Here is a 6,827-nt window from a genome sequence, read left to right as displayed (position 1 = left end):
CGTTTATAGACTTTCAATGCATATAGAGTGCGCCTATAGAAAATGGGAAATCACATAGCTATGCATGATCGGAAACGCTTTCCTGACGCGATATTGACGACACAAAGTTCAAGAAAGACAGGACAGAAAACAGAAGATTAAGAAGAGAAAACATGTTTATTATTTTTACAACAGCAAAAATACTGGTTTTGTCTGGTGTACATGATAGATGTCGTTACGTAAACCGAAGCATCAGATGACGGTGCATGCGCACACGCGGTCTTTGTTACACCAGGAAGCCCGGAACACGCCTAGTATTTACGTTAACGTTCGATATTCAATGCGCTGGAGACGATGGCACGCATCACGGCTCGGGGTGGTAGTAATTTCGAACACATACTTTGATGACAATCGTTGGCTTCTTAATGTTCTTTTTTTTTTCGGTTTTTGCTGCGCTAAGGATGATAAACATGTTTTCTTTTCATATTTGTGTCCTGTCTTTCTTGTGCTTTGTATCGTCACTATCGCGTCAGGAAAGCGTTTCCGACCATGCATTGCTATGTGATTTGCCATTGTCTAGGTGTACTCTATCTGCCCTAGATAGTCAAATAGATGTTTTTCAAAGCCGACGGACGCTGATTTTTCTCGAAATTATCATTTGTCATCGATACAAAGGAAAAAGGTTTATTTTTTTCACTTTCAGCTAGATTGATCTTTTGGTCGAGTCGCAATTATGAACAACAGTTTTTAATAATCACTGAAATAACACTTCAGTCCCAACCTAAAACATACAGTACAGCTCATCAAACAAAACATTCATGAGTTGGGAAACATAAATCTACTAGTTGTGACTTGTTTTCAAAAATAACGGAAACTTAATTTCCAAGACCCTTACAAATATACAAATATGACTATAGTTTTCAACATAAAAGATGTATGTACTAAATACATTTCTTAAGTCTCATTACTTAATAGTAATTTGCTTTGAAATACTGTTATAGATTTCTTGTTATTTAGTAAACGTAGAAGTATTTTAATTTTGCACACTAATGTTCATGATATTCTCCGTTTGCAGTATTTAAGAAGGGTCTCGAGTTGGTTTCAGGCTCCACTTTTGAGTCCTGCCATTACTTTTAGAAAAGATATTTCTTTAGCGCCAAAGAGACAAAAACAATGCACCTTTTGAATAACCTCCACATAGCATGTTGAAGATTGAAAAGTAGGACGCTGCAGGTATAACTTTTGCAAAAAAAAAGTCCTTGATTTCGTCGCACAATTTCCATATGGAAATTTCCAAAGGACACAATATGTTTCTGTCACAATCCTGTCACGGTTTTGTTATTGTTTTTGTGTGTTCGTGGTATAATGCGTGATGTGTACTGCATGGAACAAATTTTTTATCACATACAAATTATCAAGTGCGAAAAACTGCTAGCTAAATCTCGTGTCACATCCATGTTTTGATAGAAAAGGAAGGCTATGTTCGATTTTTTTTGTTGTAATAGACTCCTTATTTACCGAAATAATACTCCTTATTTACCGCAATAATTATTTTCCTCTTATTCAGATAATTGTGCGGGGTATTTATAAAGAGTGCGCTAATAAATACAAAAAAAAAAAATCTTTTCAGAATTTATGCAATTTTTTTCTTATTGCGATCCCTATCTCATCAAGTCCCCCCCCCCCCCCATTCTCATATATATAATAATCAATGATCGAGCAACGCTCCCAATGTCATCAACAATGAAACTCCAGCCACAGCGTGATAATTTGATAACATGTTTTGGTATTGTTTAACATGCAAGGAATGCTTGGTTGTGACACTGCTGAAGTGGAACCGGTGACTTATCTGTTTTACTGGTAAGACTCGAGTCATTTCAGGGGAATGAAGAAATGAAAGAATTGTCAAAAATAAACGTTACCTGCTGGAGTTTAGGGCTCATCCACTGGAGTTAAGGTTGAAAAAGCAACTATAAAAATATCACCAAACAGGCAATTGCTTCGTTCCAATGTAGAAGCAAATTTAACCCGTCATATATTGACGGGCGATTTTCTAGTTGGTTCAATATTCCTAACGGCATGTAGGTGGCACTAACATGGTGGTAGGAAAACTGAAAATGGCATCTTGGCATCTATGAATTAAGAAACTCCCAGTGGCGCCACGAGGGGTGCTGAAAATCAACTATACAGAACCCTTGATTTTTACACATTTTGCCAACTGAGACAGTGAGAAACGAAAGGATGTAAATAGCAAAATTAAAATTATTGGGTTAACTGCTACAAATAATAGAGGAACTTCTCCTCTGCTTGGGGACAAGAGATGGTACTAGTAGCTCTAATGGGTGCTGCTATACAGCATGATTTATAAAAAAATTCGATGAAAACCTACCTAGAATCTTAACTTTAAACGCGTTTTACTCAAAACCTTAAAAAGTTAATTTACATCCCTTTGCATCTCACTGCCTCACTTTTAAATGATAGTTTATATCCATAATACGACTGTTATGGCAAACCCTCCCTCCTTCAAAATGTAAATTCGGAGCACGAAGTGCTAATCGGCCGTGGTAGCCCGATCGGTAGAGTGTCGGATTCGGGGCCGGAGGGTCCTGGGTTCGAACCTCGATGGTCGAAGACCCACCGTCGTCATTAAAGGGGACTGGGCGATGTTAAATATGCTCGTGGTCTCAATGTCCTCCAAGTCAAACGATACCTCTGGGGGTGCTAGCACTAGGTAGCTATTAGCTCCTGGACTAGTTCTAAATTCTCATTAACTGTTCGATCCGGTGATGGTGCTGCCATCTATCGGTATATAAAATAATGGAGGCAAGGCACTTAGTATGCAGTCCTCGACATAAATACAGTTGTAGTCAGTTGTGACTCTGAATAGGAAATAGGAAGTGCTAATCCACTAAATCTTCTCAGAACTACAAAATGTGTGTACGTAGAAGTGTATTAACATAAAATAAAGGAAACTATATTTAAATCTGAAGGTTTTTTTTTTAATGAATACCCTTGTATATTATTTCTGTAGCCTGTTTTTCGTTCCTACGCGAGATCTTCCTCAATTACTGATCGATTTCTTTGATTTACACCTCATTTTAAAGTTTATCGTGCAGGCTAATGACGAAAAATAGACCCACGGTCTAAAAATTTTTTTCTGTCCTCAAAAAACCTGTTTTAAATCACCGGACTGAGGTTTTCGGTTAAATTTATAAGTTTAACTTGCAATGTGACCGACAGAGCTGAGTAGCTTGATCGGCAGAGCGTTTGAATGGTAACCAGATGAACGAGTGTTCGGGTTCGGCCCGGATGATCTGCAGCAAAAAATTAGACAAATAACCCTCATTACAGAACACTTAAAAACAATAAATAAAACTAGAGATGTAATAAAATAAATGTGATGGAAACGCTCCTTGCTGGTGCGAAAAGTTGATGCAACCTGCAGCTAAATTGATTTTTAATTGAATGTTGTTGCTTTTTTTTAAAGTTTTGACCCCGATCAGAAAACTAAAGCATGATGTAAGCGAAAATATACGTATCAGGTTTAAGATTTCGGACTAAAATGGAACAACTTTTTGTTCAGAAAAAAAAAAAAAAAAAATCATGTACTGAAATGTAGATTCTTCTAATGACAGTTTTTGACCTTTGCACAAATACAAAATTCCTTACCCAAATTGAAATTACGCTTTTCATTTACTTTACCTATGAATATTTATTAGAATACGAAGTAAAACATTAAAACTACTAACGGCTTGATGGGTAAATTATTATTATTATTATTATTATTATTATTATTTTCTTATTTCGGCAAAAAAAAAAAAAAATAGCCAGTCACATTTTTACTACATTCGAAAAGCTACATTCAACAAGAAGTTCCGTCTAGCACTATACGAGCCTACTTTCCCGTATACCCATACTACTTTCTAGTACCTGTCAATATTCTCAAAAATAGCTAAAATCGCAAATTGTTTCAAACATATTTTTAAAATATTTTAAGCTACTGTCTACGAATAAAATATTCCTCACTCATCTAAAAAGATGCGTAAAATTAGATGCGTAAAAATAAGTAAATAAATAAGTAAAAATTAAAATAAAAAAAAAGAAAAAAAAGAAAAAACTAACAACTAAAATAGCCGCACCTTTCAAACAAAGCAGCTAATAACTTTTTTTCCATTAAAAAAAATTCTTTAACAGCTTTCAGAACGAAAAAATAATAATTAAAATTAATAATCTCATTAAAATAAGTACATCATATCAAAAGAAAAAAAAACGTTCTTTTTCCCCTGTTGCCAAAAAAATTTTTTTAAGTGAACTAATGCACTTACCAAAATAAATAAAAACAATAAAATCTCAACTTTAGGAAATACTTTTCATTGTCAAAAAAAAAAAAAGAAAAAAAAATCGTCTGCGCATATCTTTATGTAGAAACATAAATGACTTCGAGTTAATTCGCCGAAAACTGAATATCTAAATTAAAACTTTAACGTGAAAATAAAAGCAAGTCATATCAACAATAATTATTTCACAGTTAAAACCATAGCTGCGGAGTCGGAGTCGGAGTCAATCTCATTTTGGGATAAAGGAGTCGGAGACGAATATCCAAGAATCGGAGTCGGTCATTTGTCCCCCGTGTATAAATTGTTGCCAAAGCTACGAAGTCAGAGTCGAAGTCGGAGTCCGATTAATTGTCGGGCACAGGAGTCAGATTTGGAGTCAGGTGCCCCTAAATTCTTGAAGGCAGAGTCTGGAGTTTGGAGTCAAGAGCTATTTCCTACACAATTTGTTTGAAAAAATCCGCTTTCAAGTACGGAATCTACATTGACTTTCAGTTTCTTCGTAGGCGTTAATGTTAAGGGATTTTAACTGTTCAAAATTGAACGGAAAATTGTTCAAATCAAAAAGATATTTTATATACAAGTTCTTCATTAAAAGTTTTTTCCTATAAAGTTTGTTTGAAGCAAATTCGCCTCACAGTTCGGAATTGCCTTGAATTTCCCCGTAGGCGCTAATGTTAGGTTTTTGTGAACTGTTCAAAATTGAACAAAAAATAGTTCAAATCAAAAAGATAAATATGGGAATGAGGTGTCCTCGCCGAGACCTTTCGAACAAAAAAAAGTTTGTTCGAATCGGACTATTCATTCAAAAGTTATTAGGGTGGGGCAGACACAGACCGACAGACAGACCGACAGACATTTTTTCCCATCTCAATACCCTACTTTCCAATTTCTAATTTTTCGATATTTATTTAATTATTTTAATTAGTTTTGACTTTTTTTGTTTTTCGCGATATTTTAAAGATGCATTAAGCCTTCTTTCATGCTTTTTTCTTCTTTTTCTTACTTTTACTGGGAAAGTAGGCTAAAAACGAACTTGGTTTAACTGACTCTTTATTTTAACCGTTCGGTTGAATGATGAACACGTGCTGCCATCTAAGCCATAATGGTTCAAGCAGCCTGCGATAACAAATTGTATAAATATTCAAAAATAAAAATACTTTTCTTCAGTATCGTATCTTATATATTATTTCTGTGAATTATTTTTCTTTCGGTACGCGGGATCTTTCTTATTTTTTCAAGAAATTGTCCCCTCATTTTAAAAGCTTATTGGACCAGCTTTTGACGAAAAAAAGAACTACGGTTTAAAAATCAATTTTTCGGAAACGCCCCTTGCTGTTGCAAAACCTTATTCAGCCTGCAGCCTGTAGTTCTTATGCATAATTTTTAAAGCGAAATTCTATTACAATTTTCCTTTTTTTTTTTTTTTTTTTTTTTTTGTGTCGTTTTTTTTTTTTTTTTTTTGTTTTGTTTTGTTTTCAAATAAAGCTTAAAAGCACTGGACTTAGTTGTTCGGTTAAATTGATAAGTTTTTTTCAGTAGAGCGTTCGGCTATAAACTAGCTGATTTTCGGGCCCGCCCGGGCTGCCCGCCATTATAGCGAATTAGATTAATATTACGCATTATATGCACTCATAACATACAACAGATAATACACTTAAGGCAATAAATAAATGCAACGGAAATGCTCCTTGGCGTTTCGACTTCTTTAACAGGCTACAGTTAAGCCTTAACTCCGCTACAGTTATTATTCGGATAAGTTGACTATAAATCGAAGGGTGTTGTTTCATTTTTTAAGAGCTTTGACTCCGTTCAGATAACTAAGCATAATGTAAGCATAAAAAAAATTATTAGATTTAAAAATTCAGACCTCAAGGGAGTACTTTTTGTGCAGAAAATCTTTTTCATTGTATGCTGAAATGTAGATTTTTTTAATAACAGTGTTCGACCTTTTGTATAAATAAAAAAATACTACCCCAAATTGAAATTACGCGTTTCACCCAGTAAACCTTTAACAATTTATTCGAATACGAAGCAAAACATTAAAATTACTATCAACTTCATAAGTAAGAAATAATTTTTCTCCTCTGCTTTCGGCGAAAAAAAAAGGAAAAAAAGCAATAGCATTTTGCCTAATTTCGTAAAATTACACCTAAAAACGGACTCAGTTCAACTGGTTTTGGTTTTGAATTTTAAGTGTGAAATGAAATAGAAAAACATGTGCTGGCGGTCAAGCCGTAACGGTTAAAGCTATGCAAAATTGATTTTCAAAAACAAAAAACACTTATTTTCAATCTAATTTATTATTTTTCAAGAATGTTTGTTTCAATCATTACGCGTGATCTTCGTCATTCCTTAATCAAATTCCATGTTTTACGAATAATTTTAAACCGTATCATGCTGGCAAATTACAAAAAATAGACGCATGGTCTTCTTTTTTTTATTTTTTTGGCAAAAGGCTTTTTTGCTGCTTTTTATTACGCATTGTTCTATGAATTGCATTCGAGAATGAAG

The sequence above is a fragment of the Uloborus diversus genome, chromosome 2 (genome assembly GCF_026930045.1).
Source record: "Uloborus diversus isolate 005 chromosome 2, Udiv.v.3.1, whole genome shotgun sequence".
Classification (NCBI taxonomy): Eukaryota; Metazoa; Arthropoda; class Arachnida; order Araneae; family Uloboridae; genus Uloborus; species Uloborus diversus.
The sequence above is the reverse complement of the archived record's forward strand: the minus strand, read 5'-3'. Positions refer to the sequence as shown.